General features: G+C 36.1%; 1 protein-coding gene across 1 annotated transcript in view; it reads right to left on the bottom strand.

Annotated features, from left to right (window-relative positions):
- LOC137653536 (rhombotin-1-like) overlaps window positions 1-17161 on the bottom strand; it is a 53365-nt gene extending 36204 nt beyond the window's left edge. Inside the window, exon 1 of the mRNA XM_068387015.1 lies at window positions 16567-17161. The gene's annotated coding sequence lies outside the window, so the exon portion shown is untranslated. The remainder of the gene's footprint in view (window positions 1-16566) is intronic.
- Window positions 17162-18191: the final 1030 nt, after the last annotated feature.

The raw sequence follows: 18191 nt of genomic DNA, 5'->3' as shown, positions 1-18191 counted from the left end.
AGTAGTCGAAATGAGTTATGGCGTATAATATCCGAGAGGAAGCAAATACTGTAAAAGGGAATTGAAACATTGAAGGAAGTTACGCTGAGATTAATCTGTAACTGTGAAGCTTTTTATTTCTTATTTCTTATTTTCATACACAATTATCAGTAAATAACATTGATTAAATCATACATTGTACGTGATATAAGTTTTCAATTACACAATATCACCTCAATTAACAACTGCAGTACAGTTTCAAATTCTAAGCATTTTTACCCGCAAGAAAAGTATGATTGAAACTATAGATAGCGGGAATCTGACTCAGAACAGATTGAAGTACAGTCGGACACAGGAATTCTGGGTATACCCTTACTGCACGGGGAGTTACCAAACAGTTGGTGTTAGGAGAGATGGCAGAGTTGGTAGGCTGAGCTATAAACAAAGTCGTTGCACAATAATGCTGTCAATTGTTGCTCGAGGTTTTCGCCAACCTCCAGCCGACGATAGAGCGAGCGAAAGTGTGTTGTAGCGTCACACTACGCTCTCGCAGTTCGAGGAACAGATAGGAAAAAGTTAAACGGAACTGATCAGCTGGTATCATCATGGCGCCGCCCAGAAATTTTCTAACTTGCAGTAACATGTATTATCGGTATATAACGTGAAATGAAGAATTCTACAACTACCACAGGATGAACAAAGTAGATTTTTATTATCTCTTGACGCTTGATAGACTCAAAATTACCAAGCAAGAGCACGTCCTATTAGCAGCCGCCATCTTGTTTGTTTACATCCGATGTCATGCTCACAGTTTGTGCTCGCTGCTTCCCGTCCAATTGGGAAGCCAATATCTCGAGCAACAAGCTCTCGTGGTTTCCATTTTGGGCAGCAACGGCTTGCTGCTGGCGGGGAAAAAAAACTTAGTGTGATTCTAGCTTAAGGGTGTGACAGTTTGCACCTCCTCGGAGCGAGGTGTTGCATTAATTCTTGTGGCCAACTGTACGTAATATATTTTAACAAGAGAAGCTGGTTTGAAGGGATAAAATTAATATGAAATATGTTAATTCGTAGAGAGACCTTTGACCTGTTAAGGGTATTAAATGACCTGTAATCAAATCGACAAACATATACCAAATCACCCAATGGGTTCTAAACTCAAGAATTCATGATATTAATATTTTTATTATAAAAAACACATTTATCGTCCTGTAACATTAAATCAAACTCCTTGTATCATAAAGTATGTCTTGATATATTAAATTACAAAAGGATTTAATGTTTTTCGATGTTTATTTTAGAAATTTCCCAAGTTTCTTTGGAGCGAGTAACTCCGTTTCTAATTGTATTTTGCATTTTGCCTTTTACGTGTGGTTCCTTCACTTTGGTTTCTTTCTACTTAGCTGTCCATCTTCTCTAACTTCATCGTGCTTAATTTAGAATTCGTTTCCAAAGAACAAATCAGGCCCTTTAATTATGAAAAATTCCAGCTAAATTCAACTTTGTTACCGAGAAAATATTCAGTTCTGAAATTACTGACCGTACACGTAATATTATGTATTAAAATTTTATACGCATTATATTCTACTTTCGTTGATCAGATAATTAAATTTGAATATGCAAAACACTTAACGAAGCTTTTTTTTTCTTTTTTTTTATGAGTTGATACAACCAGGCCATTTCTAACAGGATGAAACAGAAGATTAATTATGGGCTTAACAATCATCTCTTAGAAAATGATATTACATTGATTTTTTAATCAAGGCCCAGAAAAGTACCGGAATAAAGACATAAATAAGTATTGGAAACGAAATCCAAAAGGTACTGGAGACATGACCCAGAAAAGGTACTACAAAACAAGATCGTGAAAAGCACTGGAAACAAGACCAGGAAAAAGTACTGGAAACGAGACCCAGAAAACTACTGGAAACAGGAACCAGAAATGTACTGGAAACAAGACCCAGAAATGTATTGGAATAAAGACCCAGAAAAGTATTGGAAACACCCAGAAAAGTACTGGAAACAAGACCCAGAAAAATTACAGGAAACAAGACCCAGAAAATTACCAGAAACAAGACCCATAAAGGTACTGGAAACGAATCTAGAAAAGTAATGGAAACAAGACTCAGACAAAGTACTGGAAACAAGACCCAGAAATCTATTGGAATAAAGACCCAGAAAAGTATTGGAAACACCCAGAAAAGTACTGGAAACAAGACCCAGACAAAGTACTGGAAACAAGAACCAGAAAAGCACTGAAACAAGACCCAGAATATTACCTGAAACAAGACCCAAAAAGGTACTGGAAACGAACCTAGAAAAGTACTGGAAACAAGACCCAGAAAAGCACTGAAACAAGACCCAGGAAAGTACTGGAAACAAGGCTCAGAATATTACCAGACAAAAAACCCAAAAAGGTGCTGGAAACAGGACCCAGAAAACTATTGGAAACAAGACCCAAAAAATTACTGGAAACAAGACCCAGAAATATTTAAGATTTTTTAGTCTCTTTTTATATCATCAATAGCTATGTTTTTTTTTTTTACTCTAACTTTCTAGTTCTTACCAATACAGTATGATTATCATTTAAAGGCTTCAAATCTGCACTTGTTGAAATGTTCGTATATTTTTACAAATTATGCAAATAATCTTTGAAGAAGTTCTGACTCACCAAAAAACTATAAAAAATAATAAACTTAAAATAAATTTATAGAACGGCTCTCCTCTTTCGCCTTTCCCATATCAATCCGAGAATCGTAACTCCTTGGAAAGGTATCTCACTAATTTCAACATCTCTTTATTGTATATTATCTGAATTCATCGTTTATCTGTATTAATCTTTTTTTTCTGGCCGGAAGCCCATCATTACAGATATGGGGAGGATGATTCCATAGTTGATTGGTCTCAGTCCTAACAGGCGGGTTCAGCTTACACCTGTGCCTCTATATTATTATTATTATTATTATTATTATTATTATTATTATTATTGGTATCATTATTTGCTAAGCTACAACCCAGTTGGGAAAGCAGGATGCTATAAGCCCAAGTGCTCTAACAGGAAAATAGCCCAGTGAGGAAAGGAAGTAATGAAATAAACGACAAGAGAAGTTTAAGAACAATAATAACATTAAAATAGATCTTTCATAGTTAAATTATAAAAACTTCAAAATAACAAGAGGAAGAGAAACAAGATAGAATAGTATGGAAAACCATGGTACTGAGGCTATGGCGCTACCCAAGACTAGAGAACACTGGTTTGATTTTGGAGTGGCCTTCTCCTAGAATAGCTGCTTGCTTGTAGCTAAAGAGTCTCTTCTACCCTTACCAAGAGGAAAGTGGCCACTGAACAATTATAATGCAGTAGTTAACCCCTTGAGTGAAGAATTGTTTTGGTACTATAACACGGGTATGGTTTGGAATGGACCATCTGGGAGGTATACTCTCATCGTGCCAATAGTGGAAAATGCAAATATCCTTTCTAATGTAGGATACTCTCTTATTATTCCCAAGCAGGTAAACCAACCTAACAAACAACAACACAAAATAAAACCTACTTTACTTTGACGGCTGCTTTTCCGGTCCCATACTGCAGGGGAACCCCACTCTCTACAGGACCTCCACTGTCGTTTTACTTTATTCGGTCAGAGTATTTAACATTTCATATCACGTATTGTTCATTTACTGTTACATCGTCACTGTTGTATGACTGATGATATAAGAAAGTCTACAGTTTCCTCTTGGAAGCCTTAATGTCTTCAATCATTGGGATGTTTCGTGCGAGCTTATTGTATAGTCTCAGGGCCGCATATTTAAAGGGTCTGGAGCCTACAGTAGACATATATTTAGGTTCCAGTAGTTTGAAGCCATCTGTAACTATTCTCGTGTTGACACAATTTGTCCATAAAACCGATGGACGCTTCGAAAAATAATTCTCCATCCCATGGATATGCTGATCCTCCTCCCCCCGGGTACTGTTGACGACTTTGGAACTGAAAAGGACCATTTTCACTACTCGAAAATCAAGAAATTTGGGCAACTCGGGAACATTGAAAATCCTGCATGTTACCCAAATCGAATTAGACAGTTTATGATGTGATATATAAAGCATTTGAACGTTACGGCTTATTCAGAGAGATAAATATGTGACTCGAAGAATACAAATGGGATTCTTTTATATCCTTTGACACTCATGATGAAGCATTTAATGCAATGTGTAATATTATGAATATTAAAATTAATAATATGAACATAAAAGGGTGTTCTGTATGATGGGGACCTAAAGATCTCGATGTGTACAAACCCGAAGATTGGATAGATAAAGATATAGAGGTGGTTGTGCCCTCCCAGAGACTGTTAAATAAATCAACAAGCTATGCCAAGACACCGAAATCAGGAGGAAAATTACTGCAGGAGACATCTAGCCCTCCTATTACTGCCAGTGGTTCACAAAAAAAAAAAAAAAAAAAATACGCCATTTTCTGGTAACAATCTGCATGATGGGACAAGAATAAAACCACCTAAGTCTTTGCCAACCTCTATTAAACATTTTTCCACTATTACACAAGAAAATACTAATCTTTCTCAGGCTCTGTCTTTGCCTGATATGATAGAGGTTTCACCTAAAGCCCTGTCCACACGATCGAGCATGCCCAACGGGCAAACAGTGATACCAGGCCACAATAGTTAGTGAAAATGAGGGTTGATGACGTCAGAGGCGGGAAAACTAATGGCAGGGATCTGGCAACACTATATGATGCCAGATCCCTGTCTGTGGTTTTCCCGCTTCTGACGTCATTAACCCTCATTTTCACTAACTATTGTGGTCTGGTATCACTGTTTGCCGGTCGGGCATGCTCGATTGTGTGGACAGGGATTTAAACTCAGTTATCAGGTGCATCTGTATTATCTGTATTGGGAAGATGCCAAAACCTGATAAATCGCCACCTTGTAATTGGAAAAGAGAGAGACCTCCATCTCTCTTAACCCCTTCCATTAAGAACACCAAAGTTATGACATCAAATAGGTATGATGTTTTGTCTGTTGATATTTCAGATCAACATGAAAACAACTTAATCCAAAATTCAAGTTGATGTCCACCATCCCACTCAACAATTAGATCAAAAGAACATGACAGAGACAAATGTAAAACCTAATTTATCAAGACCCTCTTTTAAGAAACCTACAGGAAATGATTTTAAACCAAAACCTGCTAATTGGAAGTTTCATCCAGAAAATAAACCATTGTTGTTTCCTCTATTTTTCAATGGAATTGTCAGGGTTTAAGGGCCAAATATGAACTTAAGCTCCTCATTCATGACACTACCCCATAATTATATGTCTACAAGAGAGCAAACTTGATGATAATACTCCCTGTCCTCGTGAATATATTACATATAGGACACCATATGATCACCAAGTAGGGAGTCGTGGCGGAAGTCGCATATACGTTCGTCGAGATGTTCCCCAAATATCTTTGTCTATTCGTACACCTCTGCAGGCAATGGCTGTACAGATTGATATAGGGAGAAAATATACAATTTGCTCTCTTTACTTGCCTCCAAATGATAACATTTTGTATGTTAATTTAGTAGAGTTGATTCAACAACTCCCTCAACCTTTTATTTTACTTGGAGGTTTGAATGGTAGACATCCTTTATGGGGTGATGTTTTAGAAAACACGATGAGCAATATTATATCATCAATTGTGGAAAATGAGGACTCTGACTCCTTAATACAGGAGAGCCCACACACTTTCATGTTTAGACAGATACCCTATCATGCATTGACCTTTCAATTGCAAGCTCCAACTGCTTTCTCGAATGGAGAACGTCAGATGATTGGCATACTAGTGATAATGCTCCAATTATTATAAATACAAATTATAATCCACCTTTGCAGAGATCGCCATGATAGAACCTTGACAAGGCAGACTGGGATAGATTTCAGGAGTTTAGCGAAATTGAGGGGAATGCAGAACAGTTTGAAAGGGTTGATGATGCCATAGACATACTGAATGAAACTCTCCATACAGCAGGAATCAATTCGATTCCCAAAACCACAGGGTTATTCAAACGACGACCAGTCCCGTGTTGGTCTTCAGAATTTGACTAAATTGCTTAGACGCCGTACTGAGCAGAATTTTACAATACACAAAAATTGCAGAGCACAGTTCCGTCGTGCCCTGAAAGAAACTAGGTACCAATGGGTATCTTTTGTTTCTTCAGTCAACAGTAGAACACCGCCATCTTTTGTATGGAGGAAAGTAAAAAAGATAGCAGGAAAATTTACCCCCAACCCACCACCAGTGTTGAAGGTGAATGGTCAATATGTGACTGGAGCAACTGAGGTTAGCAATTCCCTGGCTGATTATTTCTCAAATGTATCATGGAAATGTGAAGCAGCTCCTGGTCACCAGTGAAGAACAAAATAATTTAAATTTTGCAACAGGAAAGGAAGAATCTTTTACTGAAAGAGAATTTGATTCTGCACTTACGTGTGTAATGATACAGCCCCTGGACCTGGTGGAATTCCATATACAATGATTAAACATGTACCTGTTAATACTGAGTTATTTATTTTAAGCGTTATCAACAGAATATGGCATGATCATAGTTATCCAAGTGTTTGGGAACTAGCTATCATCTTAGTCTTTTTTTAAAACCTGGTAAGGATAAGTTTTTAGCCATAAACTATCGACCAGTTGCATTGACATGTTATGTAAGATCAGAGAGAAGATGGTCAATGAAAGACTGATTTGGTACTTGGAAAAGAGGGGTATTTTATCACCTATCCCGTGTGGATTTAGAAAAATGCATTCACCGACTGTGTTGATACGACTTAACTCCTCTATTTGTGAAGCCATTGCTTCCAAACAGCACCATGTAACAGTCTATTTTTACCTTGAAAATGCATATGATACTGCTTGGAGATATGGTATACTTAAAACCATTCATGAATTGGGGTTGTGGTGGCCGATGTGGTAATGTCCCTGACTGGTGAACGCCAGACTTGGGTTCGAGTTGTGCTCAAACTCGTTAGTTTTTTTGGTGGCTGCAACATCACCATCCTTGTGAGTCAAGGATGGGGCGTTTGAGGAGCCTATAGGTTTATCTGCTAGTCATCAAGAATCATTGCCTGGCCCTCCTTGGTCCTAGCTTGGTTGAAGAGGGGCTTGGGCGCTGATCATATGTATATATGGTCAGTCTCTAGAGCATTGTCGTGCTAGCTAGTGCAATGCCACTGTCCCTTGCCTCTGCCATTCATGTGCGGCCTTCAAGAAAATATGGTATATCGCTAATGTAAAATTAACCGTTTTGTCTGCTAACCACAGTGTCACTGTCTCTTGCCTCTACCATTCATGAGTGGCTTTTAAACCTTTAAGAGGAGAGCTACCATTGTTTATTCAATCATTTGTTTCACACAGATTTTTTTCGATTGAAAGGGGGGGAAACTCTTTCAGAGAGGAATTGTCAGGAAGGAGTTCCCCAGGGTAGTGTGCTAAGTGTAACTCTATTTGCACTAGCCATTAATGGGATATCCTCCGTCATTCCCCAAGTTATTCTCTCAACACTACTTGTAGATGATCTCTATATCATTTGCTGGAGTTAGAATGTCGGTGGTTGAGAGAAAACTACAACTCTCAATTGACAAAATTATTCACTGGGCTGATATGAATGGATTCAAGTTTTCGACAAGCAAAACTGTTATTGTCCATATCTGTCGTATTTTGGGGAGTACATCCAGAACCGGATATATACAATAAAGGTCAACGGATCCCATATGTAATTGAAGCTAGATTTTTAAGATTGATATTTGATTGTAGGCTTACATGGGTACCTCACTTAAAGGCGTTAAAAGCTAAATGTCTTCAGGCTCTGAATCTTTTAAAAGTATTGTCCCAAAACTATTTTAAGATTATACAAGGCTTCAATTTTTTTTCAAAAAATTAATGATGGGTGTGAAATATACTCCTCAGCCACCACAAGCCGATTAAAGATATTAGATTCTGTACATCATGCTCGTATCAGATGGTCCACAGGAGCGTTGAGAACTTCGTCTATCTCAAGTCTCCTTGAAGACGCTGGAGAATTACCTTTAGACCTTTACCGAAAGTCTTATATTATTTGGTATTGGTTTAGGTTGCAAAGACTTCCTAAATCTTTAGCCTGTCAGTCTGCAAACTTTGTAAGTCATTGTAGATATTTTGAGTTACATCCAAAATCTCCTTAACCTCGTAGTTTTCTGGTAAAACAATTAATAAACACTCTTGATATAGCGAAAAATAGAGTTCTTCCATTTAGGATATTACCAACCACTCCATGGAAATTACCAGAGATATTTATTTTGTGAATATTTTATTAGTATAAAAAAGAATATGACTGATTTAGAAGCCAGATCTCTTTTTATGGAACATGTCGAAGAACACAGGGAATCGACTTTTATATATATACTGATGGCTCCAATTCTATTGCTGGCGTTGGATTTATAGTATATAGTAGTTATTTCAATTATAGAGGTGCACTTCCTCTCTTATCTTCCTTATTTACTACCGAACTATATGGCATACTAACTGTTTTTGAGAAAATAGCGTTAAAGGGTAGAAGAGACTCTTTAGCTATGGTAAGCTGCTCTTCTAGGAGAAGGACACTCCAAAATCAAACCATTGTTCTCCACTCTTGGGTAGTGTCATTGTCTCTGTGCCATGGCCTTCCACTCTCTTGGGTTAGAGTTCTCTTGCTTGAGGGTACACTCGGACACACTATTCTATCTTATTTCTCTTCCTCTTATTTTGTTAAAGTTTTTATAGTTTATTTATGAAATATTTATTTTAATGTTCCTGTTTTTAAAATATTTTATTTTAATTGGTATTTGCTTCTCTTACTTCCTTTCCTCACTGGGCTTATAGCATCCTGCTTTTCCAACTAGGGTTGTAGCTTGGCAAGTAATAATGATAATAATAGTAATAAAAGAGGAGGTCAATTTTACCATTTTTAGTGATGCAAGAAGTGCCCTACAAGCTTTAGAAGTTTTTAATTCTAGTAACCCATTTAGTTTTAAAGATTTTAGAGTGGCTTTTGATTATTGGCCTGAAAGGTATAACAATTCGATTTTGCTGGGTTTCGTAGTTGTGTCTAGAAATGCGGAGGCAGATTCACTAGCAACGAATGTTGTAGCCGAGTTGCTACCAAGAAGGTATCCCATTCCCTGTACTAATATTTTACCTACAATTAAGAATTTGATTCATAATAATTGGCGACACCATTGGGATAGTTCAGTTGAAAATAAGATGTGGGAAATAACGAATGTCATATCCCCTTTGAGGTATAACATGATGCTCCGAAAATGGGAGACGACTCTTTGTCGTCTCCGCATTGGTCACACTCGGATGACACGTGAATTTCTGCTAACTGGCCAACACCAGCCATATTGCGACGTCTGTTTGATACCCTTAACAGTGAGGAATTTGTTGACTGAATGCCCGACTTATAGCACGGAAAGAAATAGATATCTGTTTGAGGCTCGAGGTGAGGAGGGCAGGTTCATCCCTGCCAAGATTCTTGGACATGATGTGTCGTACAATGCTAGCAGCATTTTTAGGTTAATTTCAGAAAGCTGTTTAACTTTTTATCATGACATATTTGCTTCTATGGTTTAAAATTGAATATTCTTGTATCCTTTATTTATGATTAACGATATCGCCGTCAATGACCTCCGATGTCAGGATGCCGGAGAACTCCAAATCAATCAGTAAATAATTTCAAATGCCTATATATTGCTTTCCGGTTTTGGCCACACTTGAAATATTAGATGGCCATCTTTTGCTTTGCCGTCTTGTCCCTACTTTGAAATACTAAGTGGCCATCTATTGCTTTGCCCTTTTGGCCACACTTGGAAATACTAAATGACCTTTTGCTTTGCCCTTTTGGCCACACTTTGAAATATCAAATGGCCATCTTTTGCTTTGCCGTTTTAGCCATGCTTTGAAATAGCAAAAGGCCATTTTTTGCTTTGCCGTTTTGGCCACACTTTGAAATACTAAGTGGCCATCTATTTATTTGCCCTTTTGGCCACACTTTGAAATATCAAATGGCCATCTTTTGCTTTGCCGTCTTGTCCCTACTTTGAAATACTAAGTGGCCATCTATTGCTTTGCCCTTTTGGCCACACCTGGAAATACTAAATGACCTTTTGCTTTGCCCTTTTGGCCACACTTTGAAATATCAAATGGCCATCTTTTGCTTTGCCGTTTTAGCCATGCTTTGAAATAGCAAAAGGCCATTTTTTGCTTTGCCGTTTTGGCCACACTTTGAAATACTAAGTGGCCATCTATTTATTTGCCCTTTTGGCCACACTTTGAAATATCAAATGGCCATCTTTTGCTTTGCCGTTTTAGCCATGCTTTGAAATAGCAAAGGGCCATTTTGTGCTTTGCCGTTTTGGCCACACTTTGAAATACTAAGTGGCCATCTATTGCTTTGCTGTTTTGGCCACACTTTGAAATATCAAATGGCCACCTATTGCTTTGCCGTCTTGGCCACACTTTGACATATGAAATGGCCATCTTTTGTTTTGCCGTTTTGGCCACGCTTTGAAACATTAAATGACCATCTATTGCTTTGCTAAAAAAAAAACTCATTATATCATATAATTTACATATAATTTCACGTGGTCATTTCTTATCGATATTTCATTGATTTCAGCAACTCATTTGCGCATAATTTCATTGATTTCAGCAACTCATTTGCACATAATTTCATTGATTTCAGCAACTCATTTGCGCATAATTTCATTGATTTCAGCAACTCATTTGCGCATAATTTCATTGATTTCAGCAACTCATTTGCGCATAATTTCATTGATTTCAGCAACTCATTTGCGCATAATTTCATTGATTTCAGCAACTCATTTGCGCATAATTTCATTGATTTCAGCAACTCATTTGCGCATAATTTCATTGATTTCAGCAACTCATTTGCACATAATTTCATTGATTTCAGCAACTTATTTGCGCATAATTTCATTGATTTCAGCAACTAATTTCCGCATAATTTCATTGATTTCAGCAACTCATTTGCGCATAATTTCATTGATTACAGCAACTCATTTGCACATAATTTCATTGATTTTAGCAACTCATTTGCGCATAATTTAATTGATTTCAGCAACTCATTTGCGCATAATTTCATTGATTTCAGCAACTCATTTGCGCATAATTTCATTGATTTCAGCAACTCATTTGCACATAATTTCATTGATTTCAGCAACTCATTTGCGCATAACTTCATTGATTTGTGAAATCTAATAATAATTTTGTAACAAGATTTCGCAAACCTTTTTATTTTCGGGAATAGTGTTTTCTCTCCGTAAAAATATACTGTTCTCAGCCGTATTTCAGTAAAATACAAGCGACCATAATTTTTTACCCTACTTTGTTATTATCTTTTACGGGTTGGTGACCGTATTATCACTCCTTAACGTCAATACATCCGTTTTTAAAACGGTAAATGCCTGGCAACATTTATTCCAGGATTTGTATCGTTTTTACGGTAAATTTTAAATATTTTCTCTTAATGATAATTGCTTATTATCTATTATAAAGTGCAGAGTTTTTGTCATAGTAAACTTGATTATATTGATGTTAAAAAGTTTGTTTTGTTAATTTTTATAATTTTTTACCTCCTTCGTGTGAATCCTTGTTAGTGTTGATGAATAATGATAATACTATTAATTTACGTAACAACTGTAAAACCTGCCATTAGTGATACCTTCTTTACTTTCATCCCGATCAAAATTTGAACAGAAGACAGTGTCATGCTCCACAAAGCCGTTGAAAGTAAATTTTGGAAAAAAAAAAACCAATTTTCATATAGGCCTACTCTCGGCTCTTCAGTAACCCAAGCAAAGTAATCAACATGAATATATATAAAATATCATCATCATCATCTCCTTTCACACCTATTGACGCAAAGGGCCTCGGTTAGATCGCGCCAGTCGTCTATCATGAACTTTTAATTCAATACTTCTTCATTCATCATCTCCTACTTCACGCGTCATAGTCTTCAGCCATGTGGACCTAGGTCTTCCATCTCTTTTAGTGCGTTGTGGAGCCCAGTTGAAGGTTTGGTGAACTAATCTCTCTTGGGGGGGGGGGGGCAAGAAACCATGCCCAAACCATCACCATCTACCCCTCATCATGATCTCATCAACATATGGCACTCGAGTAATAAAATAAAACAAAAACAAAAAACAATTATCAGGTAGGCCTATTCTCGGCACTTCAGTATCCCAAGCGAAGTAATAAACAAAAATAATTAGAAAATATAATAAAAAATGTCAGGTAGGCCTAATCTCGGCACTTTAGTAACCCAAGCGAAGTAATCAACAAGCGTATATATATATATATATATATATATATATATATATATATATATATATATATATATATATATATATATATATATATAAAACAATTGATACATAGGCCTACTCTCGACACTTCAGTAACCCGAGTGAAATAATCAACAAGAATATGTAGAGAATATTAATGAAACAAAAACAACAGCAATTGATAGATAGGCCTACTATCGGCTCTTCAGTAACTTAAGCGAAGTAGTAAACAAGAATACTCGTTTATAGAAAATATAATAAAATAAAAAAAAGCAACTGTCAGGTAGGCCTACTCTCAACACTTCAGTAGCCCGAGCCAAGTAATAAATAAGAATATATAGAAAAAAAAGGTTAGAGCTGAATAAAAGACAGAAACTGTACTATCTATGAAGAATTCATTATTTTGGGTATTGTTCTTTTCACAAATAGCAAATTCAATTTTCTTTTTAATGCCCGTTCTCCAAAATTTTGCCTTTCATGATAGCGAATACCACAAAATTTGATTTTTTTTTCTATTCTGCATTTATTGTTTTCAAAAATTTTGCCTGTATTAATAGTGAATGCCGCAAAAAAAAAAAATTCTTTTCTACATTTATTGTTTTCCAAAATTTTCCTTTTCATAATAGTGAATACCACAGATTTTTATTTTTTATTTCATTTTATTAATCGTTCTTCTGAATTTTGCCTTTCTTAATAGTGAATACCACAGAATTTAAGATTTTCTCCGTTACTAATTCTAAAAATAAGTAAAAATGTAACATTTCTTATTTTACTTCATCTAAAACATCTCCATAAGTTTCTTAATTTATAAATATGACGTAACTATACTTTTTGATCTACATTGACTGCCGATTAAAGCGAGAATTGAATTTAAAATTTGTACAATAACCCACCAAGTTATCAGAACTGGTCGTCCAAAATATCTTAGAGAATTTCTACATATTGCGCAGCCAACAAATCGTCCTGACACGATAATGGTTACAGATAGTTTCAAACTATTAGAACCTAGATACGTGTCTGCTGTAGGCTCTAGAGCCTTTTAAATATGCGGCCCCGAGACTATACAATAGGCTCCCACGAGACATCTGAATAATTATTATTATTATTATTACTTGCTAAGCTACAACCCTAGTTGGTAAAGCAGGATGCTATAAGCCCATGGGCTCCAACAGGGAAAATAGCCCAGTTAGGAATGGAAAAAGGGGGAAATAAAATATTTTAAGAACAGTAACAACATTAAAATAAATATCTCCTATATAAACTATAAAACCTTTAACAAAACAAGCGGAAGAGAAATAATATAGAATAGTGTGCCCAAGTGTACCCTCAATCAAGAGAACTCTAACCCAAAACAGTGGAAGACTATGGTACAGAGGCTATGGCACTACCCAAGACTAGAGAACGATGGTTGAGGATATTAAGGCTTCCAAGAGGAAGTTGAAGACTTTTTCAGCGAATGCTTGGATTGTGATGATCTAACAGTAAGCGAGCAATACGCATTGTGAAATGCTAAATGCTCCCGAATGAACATTATGAAACGACCGTGGAGGTCCTGTACACTGTTAAAAAAAAAAACGGAAAATCTTCGCAAAAATACACAGCCGTATTTCAGTACAATACAGGCGACCGTAATTTTTAACCTACTTTGTTATTATCTTTAACGGGTTGATGACCGTAATATCACTTCTTTACGTCAATATATCCCTTTTTAAAACGGTAAATGCCTGGCAACATTTATTCCAGGTTTTTTATCGTATGTTTACGACAAATTTTTAACAGGGTAGAAAGTAGGGTTCTTCTATATAGGGCCAGATAAGCAGTCCTTAGAGTAAAATGAAAAGTAACCGTATCCGGAATGCCCTGAATATCAGCCTTACCTACCGTAGGAGATTGTCGCTGGCTATCCCCATCCGCGCCTAGGCCTCACGTTGGAGTCTCTCGCTTACTCCGCGGAGAATGAAAGTGGCCGATGTAGTAACGTCCCTGAATGTTGAACGCAAGACTGGGGTTCGAGTCCCGCTCAAACTCGTTAGTTTCTTGGGTCGCCGCAATCTCACCATCCTTGTGAGCTAAGGATGGGTGGTTTAGGGGAGCCAATAGGTTTATCTGCTGAGTCAACAGCAATTGCCTGGCCCTCCTTGGTCCTACCTTTGGGGGAGAGGGGGCTTGGGCGCTGATCATATGTATATATGGACGGTCTCTTGAGCATTGTCATGCTTGCTAGGGCGATGGCACTGTCCCTTGCCTCTGTCATTCATGGGCGGCCTTTAAACCTTTTGGTGGTATGGACATGCATTTCCTCCCCTACCTTTCGATATTAAGGAGCTGATTTCTTCAAGGTTATAACAAACACATTTCTAATCAATGGTTTTAGCGTCATCTAATGATTATTGAACAGTCTCTACAACCTTTACAACCTTGTTAAAAATTTGCCTTAAAAACGGTAACAATCCTAGAATAAATATTGCCAGGTATTTACCGTTTTAAAAACGGATATATTGACGTAAAATAGTGATATTACGGTCACCAACCCGTAAAAGATAATAACAAAGTAGGGTGAAAATTATGGTCGCCTGTATTTCACTGAAATACGGCTATCAGTATATTTTTACGGAGAATTTCCGATTAGAATTACGGTTATTTAACCGCAAACGCTTCCAGAAGACTGAAATCACTGGCTACGCCGCACTTACTGCATATCCTCTACAGTGTCTATATCATGAGCTCTAATTAATTTTATTAGTTTATTTAATCCTTTTAATATCTCTTTATTTTGCATTTAGATATTATTATATGAAAGTTGTGTGACTGGATTCAGAAGTTAAAATACCAATTGTGAGATTATGGGTATGGGTTTTTAATTTTGCATTATACAGCGTTGAATGTTCTTTGATGCCCCAGTGTTCGGCTTAAAGCCTGAATATTATATACAATTCCATTCTATAATATTTACAATTCTTCCAATTCTTAGAATTCATTAAGGATAGTGACATTTCGTTGGTATTTTCATCCTTAATAAAATGAACATTTATAAACGCTTGATATTCATTATGATTTGTTTATTAACTAATCCTTGGTAATGATTAAATGGGTAAATATCTGCTACTTTGATTAATCATTATGAGCATAATAATGCTAATAATAATAAGAATAATTATTTACGCCGCTTTCCCAGTTTCATTCTTCCGTATTCCGGATATTCTAATTCGTTTTGTTTTAATTTTTCATGAATTTTGGTTAGTATTCGAACGTATGTTGACTTGTATGTATGCATATATCGCTGTGTTAGTTGGTCATAGAAACGTCTATATAGATTACCAAGAATAATTACACATATATATATATATATATATATATATATATATATACACATACATATATATATACACAGTATATATGTATATATCATCATCATCACCTCCTACGCCTATTGCCGCAAAGGGCCTCAGTTAGATTTCGCCATATATATATATATATATATATATATATATATATACACACATACTCCTTCGTTAATTACTGTTATATACTACGTCATAATTATAATATCTATATTTCTACTGTAACCTACCTTCGTGTTCATATTAAATTTCCTATTATTATATCAATAAATTCATCGCATCTGCTTTTCAACACAATCAATTATATGCCGACATCTTTAGGCAATCTGATTTATTTCTGCTATTATTTGTCATAATCAGGATTCCGTACATGAAGATTTTATGCCTAACTCACGTTCATTTGAATTATTGAATTTTTATTATATAATTTATTTCCGACACCGAATGTTGAAATCGCTTGCAATAAAATAAAAAAACCACATATCCAATTTTTTTTTTTTAATGTAGATTTAAAAGTTGAGTTCTTGAAAATACATACAATTTACAGTTTCCAGAACAATTGGATTGTATATTTAGTTCAAAATCTATTGAATAAATTCAAATAATTTCCAACTTCTGCATAATTCCATAAAATTCTCTCATTTTCAAATGTTACTGTTGATGTAAAAGCTGACTTTTAGAAAATTCATACAATTTGAAGTTTCCAGAACAGAGTAAATAGAACAATTGGATTGTAAATCTAATTCAAAATCTCTTGAATAAATCCAAAGAATCTATATTTTCTACTTGATAGGTCAATAAAATCTATCAAAATGCTATTTGCAGATTTATCTTATCACTTAAACTAGAATCCTGAACTCACCTTTGTAGGGATTCGTGGGACTATATTTCAGAAAGGGATCCTATTCATCCTGAAGTCTTCTCTCCGATGACGCCAGTAGAAAGATATTACCTCGGATCTTCAATTTAAAAATGTCAAATGTTTCCTTATTCGTTTTTAGATAAAAACGAACACAGACTTTATGCTATTGTTAGTAAATCACAGATAAAAATGCTCGAAAAATCTAAGATTCTCGTAAATCTTTTAGAACGAAAAATTACGGCATCGCCCTACCACGTGTTCGTTGCACTCGTAAGCGAGAGTTGTAAAGAACTGCGATGAGTGACGTCCGCGCGGTGACTGAGTAGGCGGTCTTCGCACATGCTGTCATGTATCGGCACTCCTACGCTCCGCCCTCTGCGCATGCGTCGTCGCAATCAGATATACCTTAGACAAATTCGCATGAATTCAAACAATTTTACATCAAGTTCCATCGATTGGCATTTCCATTTACTGCAAGATTGCATTGCCCATTGCCATCACCAATTAGAACCAAATATTTGCAATTGGGGTCGTTAATATAGACATTATTGCAAATATAAGGCAAAAAATAAAAAGGGTATCGATCAAACTTTTCCTCTTCGGACGAAGCCAATGCCATAGCCCCGCCCACTTCTTATCCAATCTGCCATGCAATGTAGGATCCGCCCACAGCATCTAGAAGGAGGAATTTTTACACAGGGGATCAACATACGAAGGGTCTAGGATTTGCCCCCCCCCCCCCCCCCGAAAAGCAATCCCTCCCTCCCCACTACCCCCCTACCCCACCTTTTCGGGTTTATGATTATGTCCAAACTTGACCGACATGGCACGGGCATAAGGGTTGGTATCTGCGCAGCCAAAATGGGCGAAATGCCTTCTGAAGTTATCCTGAAATTCTCCTTATTTTAAGAGGCTTCGTGAATTCTTCGTTCTCTTATATCTGTTCTCGTTTGCTTTTACGATTAAATTATTTATTTTCAAGTTTTCATAGTATAGATATAAATCCAGGTTATGCTATTAACATCTTTAGCGGTTTTATCTACGTATAAATTTGTTAAACCAAAAAAAAAAAAAGATATATGGATATATATATCTATTTTTTTTTTAATGACGGGAAAACTATAAAATAAATAAACACATCTAATACTAAGTCAGAATGTTTTCATTATTATTTTTCTGTACATAAACATCTGAGATTACTTATATAAAGAAACTATGTACTGTACTAAAGTTTCTCAGAGTTTTTTACAGCTTGTAACAACAAAACGAAAAACTCTACGGTATTGTAGACCCCTGATTCGTTACCTCGGGATGCATTAGGAAGTAAAGAAACATAATACCATCAGCGAAAATATATCTGTAGGTTTTATAATTTCAATAGAAATGAGAGGCTTAGTGTGAACTTCTAAAGTTGGTTTCAAAACAGCCAAAATTATTTTTATTCGTTAAGATATGAATGGTATAATTTTTTTAGTACTGTTACACTTAAAAAAAAAACCGTAATTTTAATCCGAAATTCTCAGTAAAAAATATACTGCTCCCAGCCGTATTTCAGTAAAATATAGGCGACCGTGATTTTTACCCAACTTTGTTGTAATATTTTACGGGTTGGTGACCGTAATATC

This window comes from Palaemon carinicauda, chromosome 14 (assembly GCF_036898095.1).
Source record: "Palaemon carinicauda isolate YSFRI2023 chromosome 14, ASM3689809v2, whole genome shotgun sequence".
Taxonomy (NCBI): Eukaryota; Metazoa; Arthropoda; class Malacostraca; order Decapoda; family Palaemonidae; genus Palaemon; species Palaemon carinicauda.
This window is presented reverse-complemented; position numbering and strand designations above follow the sequence as displayed.